Below are 26,961 nucleotides of genomic sequence, written 5' to 3' on the forward strand. Positions count from 1 at the left end.
TAAATAATTGACCTGATAAAGAATTTAAAGCAAAATTCATAAAAATGCTCACTGAACTCAGGAAAAGAACAGAGGAGGAACCCAGTGAAAACTTCAGCAAAGAACTAGAAAATGTAAAGAGGAATCAGTCAGAGCTGAACTATACAAAACACTGAAATGAAAAATACACTAAAGAAATTGTTGCCAAAAAGCCGGCCTCTGTACCCCAGTAGCTCAATTGAGACTTGTAGGTAGAGTTTTGGGAGAACCAGAAAAGAACAGTTTTATTGCTTTGCCAGACAAAGGGGAGTCACAGCAGACTAATGCCTCAGAGACTGTGAATCCATCTTGGGGTTGAGGTCCTGAGGTTTTATAGAAAAACTGGATAGAACGGAAAGGCAATAACAATTGGAGCATTTTGCAGGGTGCTGTATTCTTCTTAATCTTGATGAATCCACCTGCTGTCACAGAGAAACTTGGGAGGGTCTGTTCATTTTTCTAAGCTATCAGCCCATGACCACCTTCCTGGAGCATAGCTTCTGGGTTAAAGGATAAGCTACTCTAGGTAAAGAATGTACAGGGAGTGGAAAGTGTAATGGAAAGATTGGGAGCTGTTTAGTACAAAAGCAGTTGAGAAAATGAAGCAGAGATGGGGTTTTGTCAGAGGAAAGAGAAAAACAAGTTGCAAGAATTCTAAGTCAGAATGATCAGCAAACAGCTTTAGCGTTAGGGAAGCCATTTTGTTAGTTTCGTACTCTTTTGAAATGAACAGCAGGTTAGCAGATACAGAAGAACGCATAAGCATCCTGAAAAACGAATAGTGAAATCGTGAAAGTCACCCAATCACAACGGCAAAAGGGGAAAATAATGAGGAGAGTTTAAAGAACTTCTGGGACAACATAAAGCATAGTAACAGTCACATTATGGGGGTCCCAGCAGTGACAATAACAAGAAATAGTACGGATATAAAGCAACTGAAACCCTCATACATTGTTTATGGAAATGCAAAATGTTAATAGCAATTCTGGAGAACAGTTAGGCATTTTTTTTTACAAAGTGAAGTGTACACTTACAATATGATCCATCAATTCTTCTTCCAGTTATTTACCATAGAGAAATGAAAAGTTACATTCAGAGAAAAGATCTTACACTAAAATATTTGTAGCAAGTGTGTTAATTATCACCCAGTATTGGAAACAACACAAGTTAATGTTCTTCAATAAGTCAGTGAGTGGATAAACAAATTGTAGTGCATCCACACAATGGAATTCTAATCAACACTATAAAGGAATGGATATTGAGACACACAACAACCTAGATAACCATTCAAAGATGCTATGCTGAATGAAAGAAACCAATGTCAAAAGGTTACATACGCTACAATTTCATTTATATGACATTTTGGAAAAGGCAAAACTACAACAACAGAGAACGAATAGCTTACTGGTGGGTGAGTGATTTTACTACAAAGGAACAGCATGATGAAATTTTGGGGAGTGTAAAAACTGCCCTGCATTTTGATTGTAGTGAAGGTTAAACACAATATGTAGGTTCTGACTCAAAAATACCCATAAATATATGTAATTAACATTATGTTAATAAATTCTATGGATATATATTATAGAACTACATTGTATGCTATGTTAGTAGTTACATGGGTATAGACATTTTGCAAAACTAATGAATACTTAAAATGTTTGAATTTTATTGTACATAAATTATACCTTAATAAAATTGATTAAAAACAAACAGCCTTCCTCCTAATAAAAATAAAGTGAAAAAAGCTACAATTTTAGGCAAATAAAGTTTAGAGAATGTATCACCATTTGACCTGCATAAAATTACAATAACTGGATAAATAGGTAGGAGTTAATCCTAGAACCATAGATAACCAACTATATAGAGCCATGTGCATCAGATACCTAATGATTTAAAATTATAGATGCTGAACTTATATAAATATATTTAGTATTAGGAAAATAGTTTTTTTTGGAGAACACAGCATCAAGACTAGATTACTATCCAAAAGACATTTTGGGAGGAAACTTACATTTTTCTTTTTAAATCTGGAAATAAATAGATCTTACTTTAAAATTTCAACTTTTGTATATGAAGAAAATTGAAAGTGGAACTTCTGCAAGAATGATATACAATCAATGAAACTGTTCACAGGTCAAATTCTTCCATTTTTAAGGAGACTGTAGGATTTCAATATTTCAATGGCCAACATCTAAATGTGTAGAATTAGTCAGTGGTTATCAATGATAAATTCAGATTATTTTACCATGAGGTTGTCTATATATTTCGGTCTGTCTCGCTGAACCTCATGGTAATTCTCTTCCATAGGAGAAAATCTTTGAAATGTATTCTTAAGAATATCATGATATAACATGTATTAACCAATTCGAAAAATAAATGTTATTTTCAGTGGCTTAAATAACCAGAATTAAAATAAAACAATACAGAAAGATCAACACTCTAAGTCAAATCTCACGATCAATTAAAGCAGATAGAACTAACATAATGGTCACAATGTGACGATTTCTTGACATAAATCGCCAATTTATGAGAAAGATTTTAAGTCTGAAAATATTTCAAGATTCTACCTGCATGCTCTTTAAATATTGATTTTTAAAAACTGCACAATTTTTCTAAATTAACATGTTGAAACATTTGTTCATATGTCATCAGAATTAGGATTGCCTAGGAGATTAAGTTTTGTGTATCTCAAGATTTAAAAAAATAGCTGAAAAGACGCTAGTTTCTAAAGGATGAAATAAAATACTCAAGAGAAAGAAAATGGATGATTTGTTAGCACATACAGAACTACATTGTTCTGTTTTTGTGGGTTTTTTTTTCTATTTCACCTGCAAGTATAAGTGTAAGACATTATAACCAAATATGGTTTCCTCATTAGGCTCATTAATGGCACAGATTCATCTCTTGTTAACAAAAATTATGTGTCTTTGTTGATTAGGTCATTGAATTAAGTCTTGCTAGTATCATTACAACACATTCACTGTATATAAAGTAATAAAAATGAGGATTTTTGTCTTTTCACTTCTGTAGAAGTGGAGCTTCTACTTTAAAATGGAACTACATCGATTTTAGATACCTTTAGTCAGTTTTCTTCTCTTACAGCCTTCAGTGGCAAACTACTTAATTTCTGGAAGATAAATTCTGCAAAAATATGTAGATTTGGGTTGTAGTATAATTCGATAAGAAAAGTAGATAGAGCCTGTAATATGTGACTCTCACTTCAGAAGATGAGCTTCAAAAATGTGACTGAACAAATGAATACAGCAAGATAAAGACTGATTTGGGTACCAGAATACTTAATCTGCGTAAGTGTGTTAAAGAGAATAGATCCAAGAAATCAGTCCACATCAGCAGGTTAGGATTCAAAATATAGAACCTTGCTATGAAATATTAGTGACAGCTAAAAGATTTGAAGATAACTACGCTACAGTCATAGAAGCCAGAAGTCAGAATGAGAGCCCATTTGAACAAGTAATCTCATGCAGGCAAGGTAGAGACAGTCTGCAGGCAACCAGATGACATCTTCACACACTTCCTCTCATTTAGAAACACTCCCGTTAATGGACCACATGACCTTCTATTATAAAAAACCTGAGGAGATCCTGAAGTCTCTGAAAAACCCATCACGAGGTAGAACTTCAGAAGAAAAATACGTTTGTAAACGCAACTTGAGACAGTAAAAGCCATACACAGGTGGGGATTAAGTTAACAGACTCCTGAATTAAAAATTGTGCTTCTTAGAATTAAAATTTGATTTTCTGACAGTTCTTATGTTTTCCTAAGGTATTATTTTTTCTATGATCCTAAAAGCTTGTGCAATGAGCCATTCAAGGAATCTACTGGAGATTTTTCTCTCTTAAGATCTCTTTTCAGTTAAGTAATCATTTTTAAGTTGTAGGATCTCAAATCAAGAGCACCTACTCATTTAATAACTCCTGTCATTTCAAACGTACACTTGCTCTACTCCTATCGAAGTGCATTATATAGTAGACAATCTAGTACTATTCCTTTTCTGTATCATTGTATATTCTGATGAATATCTAAAGTATAGACATTTACTGTTTAATTTCCTGTGAATAAAAGTGTGACATATTATTTTCAGCTCAGTATAACAAGCTTGAGGGCTATCAGGTAAGCACTACTGCTTTTGTCTCTGCCTTCACTTAACTTATTTGAAACAGCCTTTAAGATGTAGATTCGATGCAGAAAATGTACTAGGGTTTATCTCCTACCTTCTGAAATGCATGTATGTTTTACGGCTTCTAGTGTGCTTTCAACTTTTTGCTCATCTGGTCCTATCAACATGTGGTAATTTAGATAGTAGAAAATGTGATGATCTGAAGAAAGGCTAGAGGACAAAAAAGGTAACATAGCCCTGCGGCAGGACCGTGAATGCATACTGTTGTACGTCCCATGAGAACCTAGGCTGCTTCTTAACCTTCTCCTGATAGCAGTGGAACACAGTGCATTAGTCTGCTCAGATGGCCACAGATGGTGTATGTGAAGCCATGCTAATCTGCTCTAGCAAAGATGCCATAAATTGCACAGTAGTTGCAATGAGATTACTTATTTGTTGAATTGTGGCTGTCCATTATCATCTGTCAGGATAATAAAAGTAGTAACAACAACAACGAAAAACAACACCTAAAAAATACAAACAAAAAACCCAGGGTGAGATTATTAAAGGCATTACATGAAATCAAGATTTAGAAAGGGATTGTGAGCAGGGAAAACAATATGTGCAAAGCGTGGAGGTATAAGAATTAATAAGATGTAGCTCAGAGTGGATGGAATCTCTGGTCGTGGACACGAGACAAGATGAGTGCCTAAGTTCAAGGTGTATACAAGACTCATAATATAAAGGGCTTCCAGTGACACATAAAGGTCTTTATTAATTTTTGTAGAGTGAACCCGAAATAATTGTATTTAACCAAGAGGCTGACATTATTAGAACTGCATTTTAGAAAGACTGATCTGGTAGCAGTGGAAATTGTGACAAGGAGAAGGTGGCAAAATTTGATTAGAAAAAAAAGGGTAATAGCTCAAGTGAAAGGTGACTAAGGCTTGTCTTAAAGTTGTACGATCCAAGATGTACTTGTGATGCAGGAAAACGGATGTGGGGCATGAGGAGGGCTGTGTCCCAGGTCTCAACTGAGCCCCTGGGACGTGCCCTGCCAAGTGTGGGTCCTTAGCTTTGTGCAGGAAAGAATTCAAGTGTGAGCCACCGTTGAGTTAAGGTAGACTTATTTAGAGAGATACACACTGCATAGAGTATAAGGCAAGAGAAAGGCAAGGAAAGAGGCGTGAGAATTGGGTGCTCAGGTTAAAGTGAAAGTAGGTACACACTCCGTAGACAGAGTGCGGGCCATCTCCAAAGGGAAGAGAGAGTGCAAAGGGCCACTAGTCCTGTTGTTGTTACTTTTTATGGTCTCAGTAGCTTTACAGGCCTACAGGTGGGATCAATCCAGCTGCCCTGGAGAAGGGGCTGGGATTCCCAGGGACTGGGCCACCGCCCATTCTTTGGCCTTTTGCGGTTAGCCTTGGGGCTGTCATGGCGCCTGCGGGCATGCTATTTGATCATGCTGTTACAATGAGCATATAATGAAGCTCAAGGTCTATTAGAAGTCAATCCTCTTAACCCTCAAGGCCAACTAGGAGGTGAATCTTCCACCATTTTGGTTGCTGTCATTCCTTAAGTGGCTGTGCCTTGTCCCCTTCCCTCCTGTCTCACTTGGGGATGTTTATTGAAAGGGTACAAATTTTCAGTTATAAAAGAATAAGTTCTGAGGCTCTAATGTACAACATGGTGACTGTAGTTAATAATATGATGGAGTTGCTGAGAGTAGATCGAAAGTATTTTCACCACACACGCACTCACACAAAGAGTTAAGTACATGAGGTGATAGATGTGTTAATTATCATGATGTCGGAAATCATTCTACAATTCATACACATACCAAATCACCACATTGTATACTTTAAATATATATAGTTATATTTGTCAATTATTCCTCAATAAAGTTTAAAAAAACTACATTTGATAGAAGAGGTTTGAAAATTCATGAGATATTATGGAGATGGGAAATGCTCTGACTTGACTTAGAGATTAAGGGAGGAATTAGAAATGATCAGAAGGAAAGGCAGTTGTTCTTTGATGACCAGAGGAAAAGAAGAATGAGTGAAAAGGATGAAAATTATCTATTTCCAGCAGTTTAAAGTATATATGGCTATAAGCATGCATATATGTTTTTATCAACATACGAGGGACTATTGCAGTGAGAACTGAGAACAGGAGCTAAAAATGGGGTACTTTAAAAAATGTCTTGTCAGTGGGCTCTGCAATTAGAAAGCTAATTATGCTTTTAAGAATTTTATAACTGATCTATATCAGTAGCTTGCAGTTTCACAATTCTAAACAGCTATCATCTTGCAATACCATTTATAAAAGTAAGCTGAAAAAGAATTTTTATGGTATACAGATGAGAAAATATCTTTTTTATTGAGGTATACTTGACATAACATTATATTAGTTTCCAGGTATACATAATAGTGATCCAAAATTTGTATATATCATGAAATGAACACCACAATAAGTCTAGTTAACATCCATCACCATTTGAAAATATATTTATAAGCAACAATATTTTGTTGCTATGTTGCTGCCACAATAATCCAAAGTTAGGTATGTCCTTTATAATAAAATATGTTCAGAAAAATTAATGAGAGCATATCAAGTGGTCCTAGAACTATCCAGTGGGATGGCCACTTGCTACATGTGTCCGCTGAGCATTGGTAGTGTGGCTAGCCCAAACTGAGATGTGCTATTCAGTATGAAACAGTATGAATACCAGATTTTGAGTACATACTGGAAAAATAGTAAAACATCTCATTAATAATTTCATATTGACTGGATAGAGAGATAATTTCCAGGATATAATTGGGCTAAGTATATTGTTAAAATAAATTTTGCTCTGTTTATGTTTGTCAGTATGGCCACAAGAAAAGTTAATGTTGCATATATGGCTCACCCTGTATTTCTAGTAAACAACACTGCTCTAGAATATAATAAAAGTTAAGATATTTAAATAGTATTTACATTACCAACTGTCCTCTAAATTTTAAATGTTGAGAGTTTTAAAGAATATTAATAAAGCATTTAGGAAATACACCGAGTTCATAAGTGTATGTTGCTAAATTTTTCCTATTTGACCAGTATTTCTCTTTTCTCTTTTCCCTGTGATTATAACTGTTAAATGTTTCTAGTATCTTGAAATGTTTCCTATTTGTATTTAATTTTAGAGGGAATGCTTTCCATTTATGTTTGTTTGACTTTTATCTTTATTTTGTAGATAATGTTTACAGAATTTTGAATTAATCTCAGCTGCTGATGATGTTAATTTAAGGATAACCAAGAGAATTAAAATATGTAAAAATAGTGTGCATCAATCTGGAACTATTTTAGAACCCATGGGTGGTTAAAGGCACCCACCAGAAGACGATAAAATAGTTTACTATATTTGTGAATGCAAAGATAACCCAAATTCAAGCGGATAATGTGTCCTTACACCATGGCATGGAATTTGGGATATTAGGGAATTATTTAATTGGAGAGAATTATATAAACATAATGAGAGACTTTTAAAAGCTTACATGATGCGTTATTTAATTTTACTCCTAAAGATTAGCCTATATCACATCATATTGTTCCTATACTAGAAGCAGTCATCTTGAGATTCTGGAAGCCATGAATATTTCCCATTAATACATTTCCTGAGGACCTGAGAAATATTAGCTTCTAGAAATTCAAGAATTGGTTACAATATATTTTGTTTAACTTTTGTTGATGATTTTTGTTGTTTTCAAATGAAGTTTGGTTCAGAATGAATTTCATTTAATTTTCCTAATTTGCAGGTCTAATTTTTGTAGGTTTATTTTATTGTTGTTAATTTAATATTTTACTGTTGTTCATTAATGTTACCAAATATTTTAATCTATTTTATTTAAAGTTTCCAAATTTTATAATGTAATCTATAATCAACACAGTTTCCTTCTAATGATTTGCTATTTCTTATTAGTGTTCTAAATTTAATATCATGTTATAAATGAAATAATGAATCTATTTAACACTAGAGAATTTTAATTTTTTGGCTGAAAGGCACTATAGGAATGCAAATGCAGTAAATATTTTTTAAAAATTAGTAACCCAGTAGCATAAAATAAGAAAAGGCTCTCTGTAGGAGATACCAATGCACAGTTGTGAGGCACTGTGACTTTACTAGCAGTCAACATTGAGTATGCTTTGAAATAAAGAAAATATGCCTACTTTGTTGTTTACAGTCACTTATTTAAAACAGGAAAGTATCAATTTTGTTCATCTTAAAAAAAAAAAACCAACTTTTAGTTACACTGATTTTTTCCTATTGTTTTTCTGCTGTCTACATTATTTATTTCTGCTCTTTGTTATTTCCTTCCTTTTGCTGACTTTGGGCTTAGTTTGTTCTTTTTCTAGTTTCTTGAGGTGTAAAGTTAGATTGAAATCTTTCATTTTTCCTTATATTGGTGCTTATTGCCCTAAACTTCCCTCTTGGAATTGCTTTTGCAGTATCCCACAGATTTTGGTATATTGTTTTTTCAGTCTTGTTTGTTTCAAGATATTCTTTTGTTTCCTTTATGATTTCCTTTTTGACCCTTCGTTCAGGAGTATGTTGTTTAATTTCCACCTGTTTATGAATTTTCCAGCTTTCCTCCTGTTACTGATTTCTAGTTTCATACCATTATGGTCAGAAAAGATACCTGTGTTGTCAGTCTTCTTACATTTACTAAGATTTGTTTTGTGATCTATCATATCATCTATCCTGAAGAATGTTCAGTGTATATTAGAAAAGAATGTATATTCTGTCGCTGTCAGATGGAATGTTCAGTGTTTAAATTGGTCCATTTGGTCTACAGTATGGTTTAAGTCCAACATTTCCTTGTTGATTTTCTGTCTTGATCTATCCATTGTTGAAAGTGGGGTATTGAAGTTTCCTAATATAATTGTATTGCTGTCGAATTCTCTTTACAGATCTGTTAGTATTTGTTTAATAGATTTATGTCCTCTGACATTGAGTGCATACATATTTACAGTTGCTGTATTTTCTTGATTAATTGGCCCCTTTATGATTATATAATGATCTTCTTTGTCTCTTACCATTTTTGGCTTAAAGTCCTTTTTGTCTCATGTAAGTATAGCCACTCTTGCTTTCTTTTGGTTTCCACAAGCACAAAATGTCTTTTTTCCATCCATTTACTTTGATCTTATGTGTCCTTATAACTGCAGTGAGTCTCATGTGAGTATGAGAGATTTGGGTCTTGTTTTTTTGTTTTTTGTTTGTTTTTAATCCATCTGGATACTCCATGTCTTTTGATTGGATAATTCAGTCCATTTGCAGTTAGCGTAACTATGATTAGGAATGGACTTACTAGTGACATTTTATTAATTATTTTCTGGATGCTTTGTAGTTTCTTTGTTTCTTTCTTTGTCTCTTGATCTCTTCCTTTGTGATTTGGTGATTTTCTAGAGTGGTGTGCTTTGATTCCTTTCTTTATCTTTTATGTATCTCGTATAGATTTTTGTTTTGTACTTACCATGAGGCTTACATAAATCATAGTTATACAGTGTTTTTTAAGTTAGTAACAACTTAACTAACTCAACTTTTAACACGCACACAAACTACATTTTTGCAGCCCCCCACTTTATGTTTTTAATGTCACAATCTACATACTTTCACACTGTATATCCATTAACAAATTATTGTAGTTACAGTTATTCTTAATACTTTGGCCTTCTAACCTTTATGCTAGTGTTATAATTTACTTACCCACTACCATTGTAAATTAGAGTATTTTTTAATTTATCTGTATATTTCCTTTTGCCCGTATGTTTTATACTTTCATATGTTTTCAGGTTACTTATTAACGTACTTTCCATTCCTCTTGAAGAACTCCCTTTAACATTTCTGATGTCTGACATTTAACAGTTGGGTTGCTAGACTTGTGGACAAGCTGTCTCCAGGCAGTGGCCAGAGACTTAATTTTACTATTGGAGAAAGCTGGGAAGAAACAAAAGGTGATGTGGCTACCTGCTTTATCTGGCTTCTGAGAGGATCTGTCATCTCCCAGATGTAGACTGATTACAGGCTAGAACCTCAGGCTGGGAAAATACGCATTCGGATGCATTCCAGGGAGAAACTACAAGATGGGTATTTTTACTTGCTTCTCCTGCACTAAGGGGAAGAACACTGCCAGAAGTTTTTCCTTTGAGCACGTGTTTGGAACTGCTTTCTTGGTTTAATGATCCTGTGGGGCTCCTGAATGCCGAGCCCCACTAGCTATCAGAGCTAGTGATTTGGGGGTCTGTCCCTTGCATGGCAGCTGCAAAAGCTGGGGTCTTATTTGTGTGGTACAAATCTTTTACTCTTCAGAAGGGGAAGCTAAGAGGTGGGGGCTCCCTCCTAATTGTAAGGTTCTCTGTGTGGGTGGGGTTTATGGGAAGCTTGTATCTTAGTCTTTCCTCTCTCTGCCAAGGCAGTTATTGTCACAGTTGCCCAGTGTGTAGGAGTGATTTAAGTATTTTCTGTATTTCTCTTACAGAGAATTGATCCACGTGTAGCTATATATTTGGTGCATGCATGGGAGGAGGGAAATTCAGGAGGCACCTGGTTTTAGGTTGAAAGAGCTTAAATGGAAATTGTTATCTTTTCTGTCCCTATCAGGGCATGGAATATATAGTGTAAGACACTGACGGTTTTCACTGGAAAGCATAAAACAAAGCCATATCTCTGAATCAGAATAAGCCTTTAATAATAAGGTTCAGAAACACAAAATGTGTTCTATGAATAATTTGGGGTAATTTTTTTTTTTGGCTATTTAATTGGAAGGAAGGCTCCAAAAATCATAAAAGCAAGAAGCTCTTTGCTATTCAGAGACATTGAATATAAGTTATTTTTCAGTGTCTTTTAGCCTAATGACTTGCATCTTTTTTCACATAGTGCTGCTGAAGCTTGCGATATTTTAAGTACATTTCCCGGCTGGCTTTGAATCGGGATATGCTGATGGGAGGCTTTGGTCCATGAGAAGGCTCTAGCAGTTTCTGATGTTCCTAAGCCTCTTACGACGTTCCAGCCCCAGGAGAAGGTACTTGCTTGGAAGTTACAACACTCTCAGTGAGAGCACACTAATCCACAGAACCGAAGATTCTGAATTTGACTTAACTCCTCCTATTCCCTGCCTTACTTCTCTTAGCTCCCTTTTGCTCATTCATTCCTTTCAACAGTTATTATTATTATTATTGAGATATAATTGGTATATAACATTATACTAGTTTCAGGTATACATGATATTTACATACAGTGCAAAATGATCACCACGGAAATTCTAGTCAACACTTTTTAAACAGCTTTCATGTTTCTGTTTGAAATAGCCATTAATAATTGTGTTTTTCTTGCTGGACTCTGATAAAAACTAGTTTCTGAATAAATGCTGTTTTATTGCATTAAAATTGGCTGTAAAAACTATTATATCTAAAGAAATGGGGGGAGAGTACACTCAGCTCAGGGAGAGGGTATGGCTCAAGGGGTAGAGTGCTTGCTTCACATGCATGAGGTCCTGGGTTCAATCCCCAGAAACTTCTCTAAAAATAAATAAGTAAATAAACCTAATTACCAACATCCCTAAAAGGAAAAAAAAAACAAAACTGAAAAAAAGCAAAAAAAAAAAAATTTAACTATCTTTAAAAATAAACAAACTTAAAAAAATAAACAAATGGACATAATACAGGAATAGGCCCCCATGAAGTTTGTGAACACCAGTTAGGCCAGTTCTGGGAGTAAACAGTGATGGATTCCGTGATGGCAATAGTGGAGAAGCCCTTTATGAATGGGAGCTTATTCATAAAGTTTAGAGCTAAACAAGGAAAGGATCTGGACATATGAGGGAATTCCAGAATAAAAAGAATAATATTTCTGATTCTTACAAATATGCAGAGGTTTGTTTGGTTTTGTTTTCTTTAAACTACTCTTTGGAGAAAAAAAAATACTTCCTCATTTCTATCTAAGTGTATTTACCCTCAATAATTCAACTTTTTAGGTACAATTTTCCAGAAAGTTCTTCAGAATTTTATTTTAACCCTATGAGAGAAACTTCTTATAATGATCTAAAGCATGAAGATGTTATATAAGAAAGAGTTCAATGAGATGTTCTAATAACATGTGTCTCATCGTGTTGTTTCAAACCTTTCTTCATCTTTGTCAAAGTTATTCTTGCCTACAAAATAAATGTTTGCTTACAGATGAAAAAAAAGAGTCCATGAAGGGAGGTGGACCAATGTTAGATAAACAATTCATAGAATCATAATAGGTGGCACCATGTGATGACAAATTTATTGTAATTAAAACATGAGTATTTGGTGAGTTCTGCATTAAAATTTATAAATATTTTATTTCTAAAATTCTTTAAATACAACAATACTTATTCAGGTTTTCTTGGCCTCAGGTAAACCAATAACAATGTCAATGTGTCTCTTTTCAAGGGAGTCACGGTTTTTTTTTTTTTCTCTCATTTCACTTATAATATTCCAAGCACAGAAATACGTTTGAATTTCTTAGACCCAGCAATCTACTGGAGGATTATTTTGAACACTATCATAGAAAGTTTACTTTCAAAAAACATTTTTTCTAAACAAATTATTCTGATAAGTTATTCATGGATTTTCAGGGGTAACACACAATAACCACAACTTTATATCATGTAGTTCTCATTAGTAGCATTAAAAATTTATAATTATTATTTGTTTAGTATTTCTCAAGTGCTAATAGCATATTACAATTTTGGACACGAACTACCATTTCTTTTTAACAGATGCAACCATGGGAATGGGAGCAAATAAATCAAGCTCAACAAACCCTGTTGAAGGGATAAGGCTAGGAACCCTTTTTCCTTTTTTCTAGTCCTATTTCTTAGATAACATATTCAGTGGCTAAAATCACTTTTAACAGAACATAAAATCACCAATTCTACTGGAGGTGAACATTTTACATTGAAAGACTCTTAGAGCAAATACAAAAGGTTGGGTCACAACCTAAGAACTGCTTTGTTTTCCTTCTTACGTCATTTCACTGATCCCGTGCATGATATCTGTCTGTTGTATAAGCTATTCTTACTGCTGCATTAGGCACAGAAAAGATGCTGCCTTTTTTTCATACATGCTTACGTTTATATGTGACAGATTAATGTTATGATGTAACTCTTCTTTTGTTCTCCATTTTCCTTCATGTATGAATTCTCTATATAAACATAAATGATTTATATATGTATAGATACCATATATATATATATATATATATATATAATGTATTAGCACATTATGTTTTTAAAAATTGAAATGATGGATAAATATAAGAAAGTCATTTCTGAGAGATGAGCATGCACTTCTTTCAAATACCACCTGCATGTGCTCAGAAAATTTAGGAGTGAGACCTCCTTATGGACTAGAATCTCTAAGAAGATAGAAATGAAGGACAATGCAAAAAAGTCATTATATAGAGAATTACAGGAACCGGCAGGAAACTGGAAACTTTCTTTCTTTCCCAAATGCCTTATTTCCACTTCCATTTTGTCATTCTTAAGGTACTTTCCCACACCCTGCAGTCAGCCTTCCAAGCCATTCACAATCTTTCTGAGTATCTATTTAAAGCCTTGAAGTTGGTATAAAAGTGGTCACTTTCATCTGTGGACATTTTTAGAGAATCAGTTTTTAATAAAGTTGTGAGCTATAGCTTCTCCCCATGGAGCAGTCCATCCTAGTGACATTAAGTTAAAATGATGAAGAAAAGTTTTTTAATTTTTTCAAAGCAGTGGTCACAAATTTATGGCACTGTGAAAATATTGTCTGTATTCACAAGTCACGTACCCCACTTCCACAGGTAGACCCTCAGGACAAAGGGCTACTTGACATGGCTGGTGATGTTAGTTTTAAGTTTTTAAACAATTGCCTGCTGTATTAGCAAACAAAGGATGCTGCAACCTTCAGGCTACTACGGACACCCCCAGCAGTGAGCCCCGAGGGAACTCAGGATGGAGACAAAGGGGCTGCCAGCTGCCAAGCCCTCAGCCACTGCAGGCACCCCCAGTGGTGCACCCATAGGGGGCTCAGGAGGGGAAAGAACAGGATACTGGCCCTAGATAGCTAGGGTGCATATCAAAGGAATAATTCCAGTGAGTCCAGACTCTTGAATCTTTCCATACATAGAAAAGTGATAAATTCATTAACTTGAGATACCCGATTTTCTTTAATTAACAGTAATCTTTTGATGTTCCAACTGCCTAGTTGCAAAACTCCTATATATCCTGGATCCTCCCTTACCTCTTTGGAGCAGGCCCTCAGAGTTATCTGAGAGGCTGCCTACTGGGCTTGAAGTCCTCAGAAAATCAGCTGAATAAAACACAATTCTCAGCTTTTAGGTTGTGTATTTTTTCAGTCAACAGATATATAAAATTAAAAAAGCGATGGAAATTGAATGAAGGAAAGTCGGGGCAGCATTAATATTGAACATGCAAATGGAAGAAAAAATTTGGTAAAGTGATTGAATAATACAAAAAATATTTAAATACACTAAAAACAACAGCTTTCTTACAGCAACCACTTAATTTAGATGGCTCAATATAGATAAGAATTTAATTTCAAAAATAAATATATACTAACTAGTTTCGTCATTATTTTTATTTCCTTGATTCATTTGTAGCTAGTTTTTTACACTTAATATTACATAGTTCTGAGATAATATCCCTGACCGTGATTCATTTTCAGTCAACAATCAAGGCTGACCTTTCAGGCATCAGGTCTTTTTAGTCTTTCTTTTTGATATTTTCAGAGTCCATCCTATCATTTTATATTCCCCTAAAAGTTTTCCCACAAGGATTTTAAGCCTGGCTAAAAACAAAGAAAAAGACGAGGAAAAGAAGAGAAGGGTTGGAGAAGAGATATAGAGAGTGCATATTAAGAAGAGTGAACAATGAGAAGGTAATTAGAATCCATAATGCCTTGGAGATCTGAGAATTCTGAGCCATATAAGCCTAGGTACTTTGATACTGTGCCTACATATTTCTAATTATAGTTTTGCCTCCAGTTGGAGATTATCAGAAATCTCAGGTATTAGTTTTCTATAAAAATAACATATTGCATTTTGGGCCAAGAAAGTATAGGAAGTTTTCAATGAACAATAAATACAGTGATGTTAAGATTCTTAAGAAACCTTTTCAGAACATGAACACAATGAAGCAATTTGTATGCAATTATTAAATACGCCCTCATCTTCTGATCTTTCCTATTATAATCAGTAATTACATTTCTTTTAAGAAAAATCCCATAGGTGTTGCATTTTTAACATTCAATCAAAGAGTTAAATAAATTAATTCCATTTAGTGGTGGATTTCTTTTCCTATATTCACTTACTCTTATCACCATCTTGAGTTTCATGTGAATTAATATTAAAATATATAATAAAATAATAACCCTAATTTTCTAGCAAATGTTTCTAGCTTTAATTAAAAAAAAAAACAACAAAGCTTAGTAATCAAGGGACGTCATTTAGCTTTTGAATTTAGCATACATTTACATATGTATGTAGCATACCTATGTTAAGCTTTGTCTTATTATTACAATACCAAATAGAATGTTCTCCCAGCCTCAGAGTTATTGCCTGGAAGAGGGATTTATGCATGTGAACATTCAAAATGTTTTATTAACTGAAAATAGACATATGCAGATGATAATTTGTGAATAAAAAGGAAAATAGTCCATTTTATTTAGGGAAAGTAGTGAAGGTTTTCCTGAAGAGATTAAAATGGCTTTGAGTTTTCAAAGATGAACAAGTGTTAATGGAAAAGAGAGCTTGGGATGGTGTGGAAGATTGTAGATATAGTTTAGGAAGAAGGGAAATACAAATGTTAGAGTCAAACGTTTGCAATAGCTTGCTGTTTTCTGGAACTGTATACAATTTTATCAGTCTTGAGAATGAGACCTATCAGTGAGGATTAGGGAAAGGGTGACTACAGAGAGTCCTAAAGAGAGAAGCAGAGAATCAGAGAAAGCTTAAGGAATTTGTATACAAGTTGAAGAAATACTAACTTTATTTTCCTAAGTAAGGAAAAATCAGTGTTGGATATTATGCAAAGAAATTACACGATCCTAATTTTTTACCCATGATAATACTTGGAATATTTATGATGTATTTATTATTCAAAGTGATTTCTTTTTATCTGTAGGGTTTTTTTTAAATTGTTACTTTGTAGTGTCCTGATCTCTAAAATTAGACCTTGAGTCTAAGTTTTATTGTTGCAACTAAGAGAAGACACAAATTAGACAGAAAAAGATGAAACCAATTAGACAGATTCTTTAAAAAGCAAATCATAGATTTAAAGTCAAAGTTTTCCATGAAAAGAACCAGGCTTTTTGAAAGGGGAAATATTTTTGAAATCTAAAATATTAATTGTCAGATATACTCTGCTTAGTGCTTATATCACACGCAACTTGGGAGAGAAAATGCAGAATAATTTAAGAGATGCTTTTATTTTTTTCTCCTGGCTACCTGGAGGGGAGATAGAAAGATGTGACAGGAAAATCTTTAGAGTGGGAGAGATGAACGATAGAATAAATCCTTTGTAGATGCTAAGAGTCAGAATGTTAAAAGAAGTTAGAATGTAGAAATCCCATACAAGTTTAGAGTTATCTCAGAGCACTAGAACCCTTATGGTTCACTTCTCACAGTGTAGTCTTGGTCTACTCTGAGCCTCCTGGAGAAGTTGTGCATCCATTATGATATCTGAGGAGTGACGTAGCAATAGCTCAGTAAGTCAAGTTGACTGAGAGATTTTACAGGAGTCCTAGACTGTCTTACAAATCCTTATGTGGCACATGCAGGGAAGGTAACCAAGAGTTCCCGAATACTTTAAAACCTTAAAAATGCATGCTTTTTTCCCCCCAAAAGTGGATGTGTATTAACTACTTTTATCATTTTATTCACTTCCTTGATACACAGACATTACATATATATTTCTCCAATTCCTTATTTATCTAAACTAACAAAATGAAAAAAAAACTCTCCTGAGAAACACTTTCTTTTTCATTTTGATTGTTAATGTTTTGATTTCCTAGATTTCTGTATTCTGCCACTTACACTTTAATCTATTTCATGTTCTCAGGATGTTGGGGATGTCAATATCAGATTTAGAATCCAAACTCTAACACTGAGGCAAACTAAGATGTGCGGAAGCTAAATACTAGACTTCTGTATTATGCAGGTACCCTAGAGGGTATCTTAGCTGAGCCTAGATCGGTAGGTTCTGGGTGATTTTTAGGAGGCATTTGTTCAATTTGTCTATGTAGACAAGAATCCCTGAAGTTCTTGGTATCTCCAAATATTAAATCAACTGTTACAGTAAAACAAACAAACATCAGTAAGCTCTACACTAGAAACAACAACAACAATAAAAGTGACTTGCCTTAAAAAAAAAGTCTTAGTAAGTAGAACCTTGCATTAACATTGACTTCTAAGTTCAACACCTTTCTATTACACTCTGCTAACAACATCAAAGTATGAATCAGTAAAATATAAAATATAATATATTAATAAAAGCAAGTGGAACATTTAAATACTTTAACTTAACAATGACATTTTAGGACTTTGAAATATTAAACTAACCTTGGCCATGGTGAGGTTCACATAAGTTAATATGATACCCAAGTGTGAGTAGATAACTCGTCAAAGTATTGTTACCAAATGGTTCCAGTAATGATTTTAGTTTAATTTATAATTTATTAATCTAAGCTGTCTTCTTTGAAGTAATAGAAAAAACAAAATTACAGTAATATTCTATTTATCTATAGGGTAGAGAAGCTAGCTAGATATTTAGTTTTTGAGATTATATGATTAATGTAGGGCAAACATAAAATGATATGATCTGAGAGAGGTGGCATCAAACATTTTTTTCCAGAATTGGTTGGGGAAGAAACCACACCATTTTGAGATAAGGGTAAAAAATGACAAAGGATCTTGATTTCAGTAGCGTACTGATACACAGCAGAAATGCATATTCTGATTTTTTTAATATTATTTTTAACATCTATGCACTTTTTAAACACCATTACTGAAGTCTTTAATAAACAATAATCTATTCTCTGTCTCTGTCTTTTATTATAAGAGAAAGTAGAAATGGAATTAAATTCAAAAATAAAGGAGCCATTGTAAAACCTACTTTTAAAAATAAAGCTTTTGATTTAAGTCTAGAATATTATTGATTATTTAATGTCATAATATTGGAATAAAAATGAAATGGAGAGTGAGAAGGGAAAAATATGCATGCTATTCATAATGAAAAAAAGTAAAAGCAGGTTGAATGAATTATGGTTGCTGTTGTGATGGGACATAACATTCAGTCTGTAATGGAGCATGTAGATAATAGGACAATGCACTTAAAAAGAAGCTTTTTGCACAAAATTGAGAATGACATAATTGCAGTTTCAGTTAACAAAAAAGACCTTGATTCCTGGATGTGTTTATCTGAAATATGGGTGGTAATTCAAAACAAAAAAAAGATGATTTAGATCTTCAAGTAAAATATATATATATATATGCATATATTTGTGTACATAAACCAGAAAAACAATTCATGGTAAATAAATGTCTAAATTGAATCAGTCTAATTCATATTGTATTTTATTGTGTTCTTGGTCAATCAAGAGTCTGATTTGTGAGTGAAATTATTATTGAAAACCTTAGGTATATTTTGGTTAGGATTTTCAGTGACTGTGGTTTCCTATTATCCACATTATAGTTTTAAGTCTAGCAAATTATTTTTATCAGTTTGCTGCAAGATAATCAATCTCTGGTGAATTGAGCCTTTTGAACAGGATAATCAACTCTTCATTATAAATCACAATGTCTGTATAGTTAGGGATCTGTATTTACCATAAGAAGTTGACAGATCATAAGGCCCTCTTTTGAATATATACAATTAAAATAAGCAATAAAGAGGAAGATATTTTAAAATCTCTGTATGGCTGGACTCTACCAGTAAGTGAAATCTTTCATAGAAATAAATACATAAATGTACAAAAGCATTATATTTTAAGGATTGGGTACTCTGTGTATTAAAGTACAGTTTTATATGTCCTCAGGAAATAGTTAACTTAAAATTAAACCTACAAAAAAGCAATTAGAAAGTCTGTAATTTCCACACTGTTTTAAAAGCCATATAAAACATGTAATGCCTGTATTTCCTCTGTATTCTAATTCTAGAGAGATGCACTTATTTATTAAGTTACTGAGCATATTTAGAGGCATGCCCTATCTCCCAGGCTCTTTGTTAAAAGCTAGGGTTAGAGATAGATTTAATTTAGCACCCAGTGGAAAATTCAGACAAGAAAATCAAGAATTATAACACAGTATATGAGTACTAAATTTACATGTATCCATAGAACGTTACAAAGGCATGGTACAAGATATACCTTCAGTCTGAAGAAGTAAGGGAAGACTAGGACTCAAACTAATAGAACATGTACTAGACCAAGCCAGAATAAAGTGGTTTTCAGACCCGTAAAGACAAGAAACATATAAAATAATACTAAGTGATGAGTTAAGTAACCAATGTTAAGTAGCTGGGCAACAAAAATTATCTCAGAGTATCAGACAGTTAAGGCATAGTTCAAAGTCCCCTGTTTCATACTAAGATTCAACAAACAGTAAATAGCTATTAAATTATTTTGAACAGAGTAAGACATGCATGATTAATTTTTATTTAAAAATGCACTTTGAAATGAGTGTGGGTGATGAACTTAAGAAGGCAAATGAGAAATTTTGGAGAGAGAGAGAAAAGAGAGGAAAGAGAGAGAGAGAGAGAGAGAAACTTTAAGAGGCTGTATTATTTACCTAGGTGAGAGAGTGACCTAAGGCTATAAAGTTGAGAGTGGAAATTAATGAAATAGAAAATACATGCTATAGAATGTATAGAATAATTTAAAAATAATTTTAAAGCACCATTAAAATTGATAAAAGAAATAAGAAATTTAGTTAAGGAAAAGAAGAGAGATTGAACATAGACCAATATCATGAGTAAAAAGGACATCATTACAAATGCTTTATACAGTAAAAAGATAACAAGACAGCATTTCTGCTGATAAACTTCACATTTTTGACGAAATGGACATATTTATCAAATCCTGGACAAAATAATTTATCACAACTGACAGAGAAAAATATAATAAATGTGAAGTATCCTAGAACTACCAAGGAAATTTAAAGTTAAAGTTAAAATCCACTCTCCTCACAAAGAAAATTTCATAAATGAAGTTCAAACTGTGTCACTAGAGCTAATGTCTTTCCCTAAAATGTTAAGAAAGAAATAACAGCAGTCTTAATCAGTCATCCAGAATAATAAGTAAATAAATAGAAATATTTCTTAAAATGTTTAAGGAGGCCAATATAACATAGATACCAACTGTGGAAAACAATGCAAAATAACACTCAAGACCATGAATATCAATACAAAATTCTTAATAATATAGTAGCAAACCAATCTAGCTATAAAAAAATAATAACACACCCTCACAAACTTGAGTTTGTTCCAAGAATGCATGTTATTTACTATCAATTAATATAATTCAACAAATTAGAAGAACAAAGAAGAAAGAGTAAAATGATCACCTCAACATGAAGAAGAGCATTATATTTAACATCCAGTTAATAAAGGAGACCTGTAGAAAAACTTACACTAAAGAACATATTAATACCAAAAATTTGTGAATGCTTCTGGACTAAAATGGCCACTGTTAACCCTTCTATTCACTTTTGACCTGGAAACTGTAGCTAGTGCAATAAGACAAGAAATGTATGAGATGTCTATACAAAAAGCTATAAATCATCAGTGTGACAAATTAAAGGTCCAAATAAATGAAAGTATTAGACGGAACCATATAAAATATTACTTTAATAGGCATAAACTATTTAACATAAGCAATTTGGTTTTAATACTCAGTATTGTAAAAATGTGAAATCTTTCCAAATTTATCTATTGATTGACCAGAATTCTATAGAAATCCCAATGTTATTTTTGTAGAAATTGATAAGATAATTTGTTTATTTTTTTGGTAACTAGAAATAGCCAAGGACAATAAACAGAAATGTGAAGCAGAAGAACACTGATGTGCTTATGTTATCGGATGTCAGGTCATATTTAAATTACTGTACTGAAACATTATGATAGCAACATGAACATGACCAATAGGGAGTCCAGAAATATAAACAATCCACATATGGACACCTGTTTTATGACAATGATGGCATTGCATGAAAATAGAGAGAAGAAGGTGTTTCTATAATAGTGCTAGGTTTGAGTTTCAACATGAAGGAAAAAGCAGAACCTAAACCTCTGCCTTGTGTAGTATAATAAACAAAAAACAATTTCTGGTAGCTCTTAGATCTGAATGTGAAAATTAAAATAATAAGGCTTCTAGCAGATGATAGGTAAAAATGTTTTAATGAACCTTGGGGGAGAAAAATATTTTTTAGATGAGACAAAAAAATACAAGCTTTAAACAAAAAAAATGTATTAGCCTACATTAAAATGAAGAATTTTTGTTCATTACTAAATGTGAGAATGAAAATGTAAGCCATGGAAGGAAAGGACATAGTTGTAACACATACATCCATCAGAGGGCTGTATCTTTAATATAAAATAACTCCTATTGATAAGAAAAAGACAAAATCCCAAGAGAAATGATTGACAGATTTGAAATGGTGCTTTACCAATGATATCCAATTGAATAAAAAATATGAAAAGTGGCCCAATTTCATTTGTTGTCAGGGGAACATAAATTAAAACTAATATGAGATACTAACATCTACCCCTTGAGAATTGCTAAAATTAATAAACTTTTGAATACAAGCTGATATGAAGCAATAACAACTATCATTTTGTTCTCATCTGAATGACAATCAAAACCCACTTGGGAAAATGTTAGGCATTTTCTATTAAAGGTAATATGCTATTGCAAGTTTACTAGTGGGTATATACCACAGAAATTTATGCACATATGCACCCAAATGTACAAGAATGTGCTTAGTAAAGTTATTTGTATTTGCCCCAAATTAAAAAAAAAATGCATCAATATTATAATACAAGTAGATTTTTAGCACATTCCCAAAGTTAAATACTGTACGAGAAGGGGTAAACTATATTGACATATAACTATTGATTTATAAGATCTAAAGATTCTTTTTTGACAGTGAGACATAATAGCATCACTGGGATAAATGAAAGGCAGACTTTTTGTTGTTGTTGTTGTTATTTACAGCTCTAAATGAGAGAAAGCTGCCAAGCAAGGACAGGTAGGGTTTGCACCCAGTGTAACAGCAAACTAAAGCTGTAGGGGGCAGCATGTGTATGGGAAATGGGATGCAGTTAGCTAGGTTTTGTGGAATTCCTGTGGACTGGCTATTTTGAATAATTTCAGCAGACCCTGGCACTTGGTAGATGTGCCTGGTGGTCTGGTACCTAGCCCTGGGGCAATTAGTTAGTGCTGACGCACAGTGACTCAGAGTATGAGAGCCTGACAAAGGAAGTGTTTAAGATAGGGACTTAATCAGCAGATCATAAAGAGGACCTAACCAACCCCTAGCCAGGGCCTCAAGACTGAGTCAAGACAGCATTATTTATTATACATATGAATTACAAAGACAATACTTAGTGAAAAAAGCCAAAGGAAATATTCTTCACAATTTCATTTATATAAAGATGAACTTTAAAAACAATGATAATATATCCATTCAGAAGTCAATTTAGTAGTTTCTTTGAAGGTCTAGAGAAGAGGTTCTGATTGAGAGTGGGTATGAGTTGGAGCTCTGAGAGTCTGGTAAAGCTCTTTTTCTTCATTGTATAGTGGTTCACTTTTTCACAATTTATTTAGCTATATATTTACAACATTTTTATGTTAGTTTTACTTCAACAGAAAAAAATATATATACACACACATATATAAAAACAAACTAATATACATTAGGCTTTGTACAGCCATTCATTTATAAAATCTAAATGGAGTGTTAAAAGTCTGAATTTAACTCAACTGAATGTAAGTTTTGCCATCAAATAAGTACAGGAATATCAAATGTGTTCATTTTATAAGAAGTGATTCTTTCAAGAAAGCTGCTAATTTATTATCTCCCGTAAAATAGAGTTTGTTATGAGTAATTAGGAAGAGAGCATAACTAAAAGGGCAATCCACAAGAGAGTTTGTTTTCCCATCAGTCTTGTATTAGATTAAAAAAAGCATTAAAGTTTCTTGTAAAATGGCCAAAGTAATTATTACAAAAACTAATACTAGAAGAGAAAACTAGTTAGAAACTAGAAATGGAGAGCAAATGTAAAATAATTAACTGGATAATTATAACACTTGGAAAAAAATACTTTGATGACTCATAACAACTAAATGGCAATAATGAGCATCACTTCATCTAACAGCTACATTAACTAACGGTAATCAAATTTCATCCTGAAGGGGGTTCAGCAAAATCAAAAATAATTTAAAAGATAGTATCAAGTTGTAAGGATCTAATGTACAACACAGTGATCATAGTTAATAATACCATATTGTAGTTTTGATTTGTATTTCTCTGATACTTAGTGATACTGAGCACTTTTTCATGTGGGCTATTTGTATGTCTTCATTGGAAAGTTGCTTGCTTAGGTCTTCTGCCCATTTTTGGATTGGGTTGTTGTTTTTTGTTTGTTTGTTATTAAGTTGTATGAGCTGTTTATAGATTCTGGAAATTAAGCCCTTGTCAGTCGCATCATTTGTATATACTTTCTCCCATTCTGTAGGTTGTCTTTTTGTTTTGTTGATGGTTTCCTTTTGTCATTCTAAGTGAAGTAAGCCAGAAAGAGAAAGAAAAATACCATATGATATCACTTACATCTGGAATCTAAAAAGAAAAAAAAAGACCAAGTGAACTTTTTTACAAAACAGAAACAGACTTACAATGTAGAAAACAAATTAATGGTTACCAGAGCAGGTAGGAAGGGGTAAATTGAGAGTTCAAGATTTGCAGATACTGACTACTGTATATAAAATAGATAAACAAGTTTCTTATATAGCACAGGGAACTATATTCAATATCTTGTAGTAACCTATAATGAAAAAGAATATGAAAACAAATATACGTATGTATATGGATGACTGAAGCATTATGCTCTACACCAGAAACTGACACAACATGGTAGAATGACTATACTTCAATACAAAATAATAATACTACATTGTATACTCAAGATTTGCTAAGAGAGTAAATCATTGGCACTCTCAAGAAGAAAGGGGGGAGCAAAAAGAGGTGATACATACATCAGGTCCCCACTGTACACTTCAAACCTAGTACAATTTAATGTGTCAATTATACTTCAATAAAGCAGATAAAAAGATTCTTCGAAACAAACGAAACATCACAGGCATACCTCATTTTATTGTGCTTTGCTTCATTGTGCTTCACAAGATACTGCTTTTTTTACAAAGGGAAGGCTTGTGGCAACAGTGCATTAAGCAAGCCTGTCAGTGCCCTTTTTCCAACAGCATTTGCTCACTTCATGCCTCTGTGTCACGTTTTGTTAATTCTTGCGATATTTCAAACTTTTTCATTATTATTATATTTGTTGTGGTAACCTATGATCAATGATCTTTGATATTGCCAAAAGATTATAACTCACTGAAGGCTCAGATAATGGTTAGCATTTTTTAGCAAAAAAGAGTTTTTAAAATAAGATGTGCAGATTTTTTTTAGACATAGTGTTATTACACACTTAATTGACTACATTATCGTGCACTGGCATATCAAAACATTCATATGACTTGCTTTATTGCAATATTTACTTTATTGTGTTCATGTGGAACCAAACCTACAGTATCTTCAAGCATACCTGTAACTATAGATGACCATCTCAGGTAATTCCGGAAAATACAGAGAACTCTCTTTTATGAGGCTTCTTCTGCAGCACTGCTCAAATGACATCTAAACAAGAAGAAATTATATTCTGTTTGATGCAAGGAAGTCCAGGCTATGCCTATTTTCCACCATAATCATTAATAATAGTCCTTTATCCTCTCAAGTTTCCCTCTGTGGACTAAAATTATATGGCTACTCAAAAACAAGTAATTATCTACTGGCCTCTTTGTGCATCAAATAATTAAGCCACTTTTTAATATTCAGGAGGCTTAACCATTAATTTAATCTGAGTATCAACCCATAAGAATATAACTGATTAGAATACTTCTTACTTCATGACCTATTCGTATTACCAAAATTTTAAAGCAACATCAGTGTCAGCTTATGTACTGAATATCATGGTCGTAATTTTTTAATGGATTTTCTATTTATTGAATTTTCAGAACTTATGCACAGTGAGTAACTAATCATTTTAGCCCTGAAATTATGGCAAATTATTTATGACTTGGTATTATTCAGCTAAGGAATGCACATACATTTTGATATTCTTTAGAACTCTTGAAACAAAAATCCATTCTTCTAAAATACTATTTCTGGGAGGTAGTTAGTATATTTATGTAGGTTCTGAATCTTATTTTTTAGTTTGTTTTTTAAAAAGTGACATGTGTGTAATAATAAATTATCCAAACAGGTACGTTGCTAGATAAATGAAAGTCTGTGAATTTGTAATTTGCCAAATGGTTTGGAACAGATATTAATTTTACTTCCTAATGTAGATATTATAATTTGCAAAGATGTCTTAGAATATAATTTAAAAAGTAATTATTTTCTCATTTACAGAAAGATCATAAAATATTTTAATGTATGTGTGATTGAATATCTAATTATAGCTTTATATTAGAGAGATAAGCATCTTCTTTTGCAGCTTTGTATTTTAGCTGTAATTTTTTAGCAATTTAAATATTTGATACTAGTTTTAATACAGTAAAAATATTAATGTGTGATATGTATGTAGAACACGTTAGAAAAAAACGTTATACTTTAGATATAGTGGAGGGATCGCCAGTACAAATACTATAAAATTTGAGTGTAGACTAAACTAAAAAATGCTATTTGAATACGTTTGTATACATGCTTTGTCATGTAACTGAGTGTGCTTTATGCTTATGTCCTTAAATAAAATTTTTGATTATATATAGAGATATTCAGGAATAGGCTTTGCCTTTCATACACAGCAAATTACTACAACAACATCAGGTGTAACTAGAAATTAAAAGACATGTGTTTGTACATACTTCTTTAGGAAAATTCACAGTCTTGTGGTTCAGATTTAACATTCCTGAAAACCTTTCAGATAAACACAAGCGATCATGGCTGTGAGGAGGTGTGATGCAGAGCAGGCAACCCAGAGAACATAATGATTCCGTTGAGCCAGGGCCTTCAAAAGCCCAGTCTCTAAATAGCATGCCAACAGATTCAGGACTTTCAGCCTAAACAGAAAATGCATTAATGTTGTTTTTAATGCATAAGAGAGTCTTCTAAGGAAAGGCTTTAAGCCGAGTGAAATTTGGAATGACTTGTATTCCAAATGACCTTTTGTTTTACAATAAGCAGAAGTGAAAATGGGCACTGATCTGACCTATAGACATTTTTTATTAAGATCTTTAAATTTGATTATTTATAATTAATTTCATCATCTAAATTTTCTTGGCACTTGTTAAGCATTTATTTACACCAGATTGTGTAAGGGAAGGTGCAATGTTAGCAAGGACTCTTATTTTAAACTAACTTTATATCAGTTTTTCAAGATATGATCCAGTAAATTAAGTTTTCTGGTATATAAAAACAAGTGTTTATTTTTGTAGAAATCAAAATTTGGGGGCATAGGAATTTATTATGCTTGGGAGGTAATTTACCTACT

This window comes from Camelus bactrianus, chromosome 2, assembly GCF_048773025.1.
Source record: "Camelus bactrianus isolate YW-2024 breed Bactrian camel chromosome 2, ASM4877302v1, whole genome shotgun sequence".
Classification (NCBI taxonomy): Eukaryota; Metazoa; Chordata; class Mammalia; order Artiodactyla; family Camelidae; genus Camelus; species Camelus bactrianus.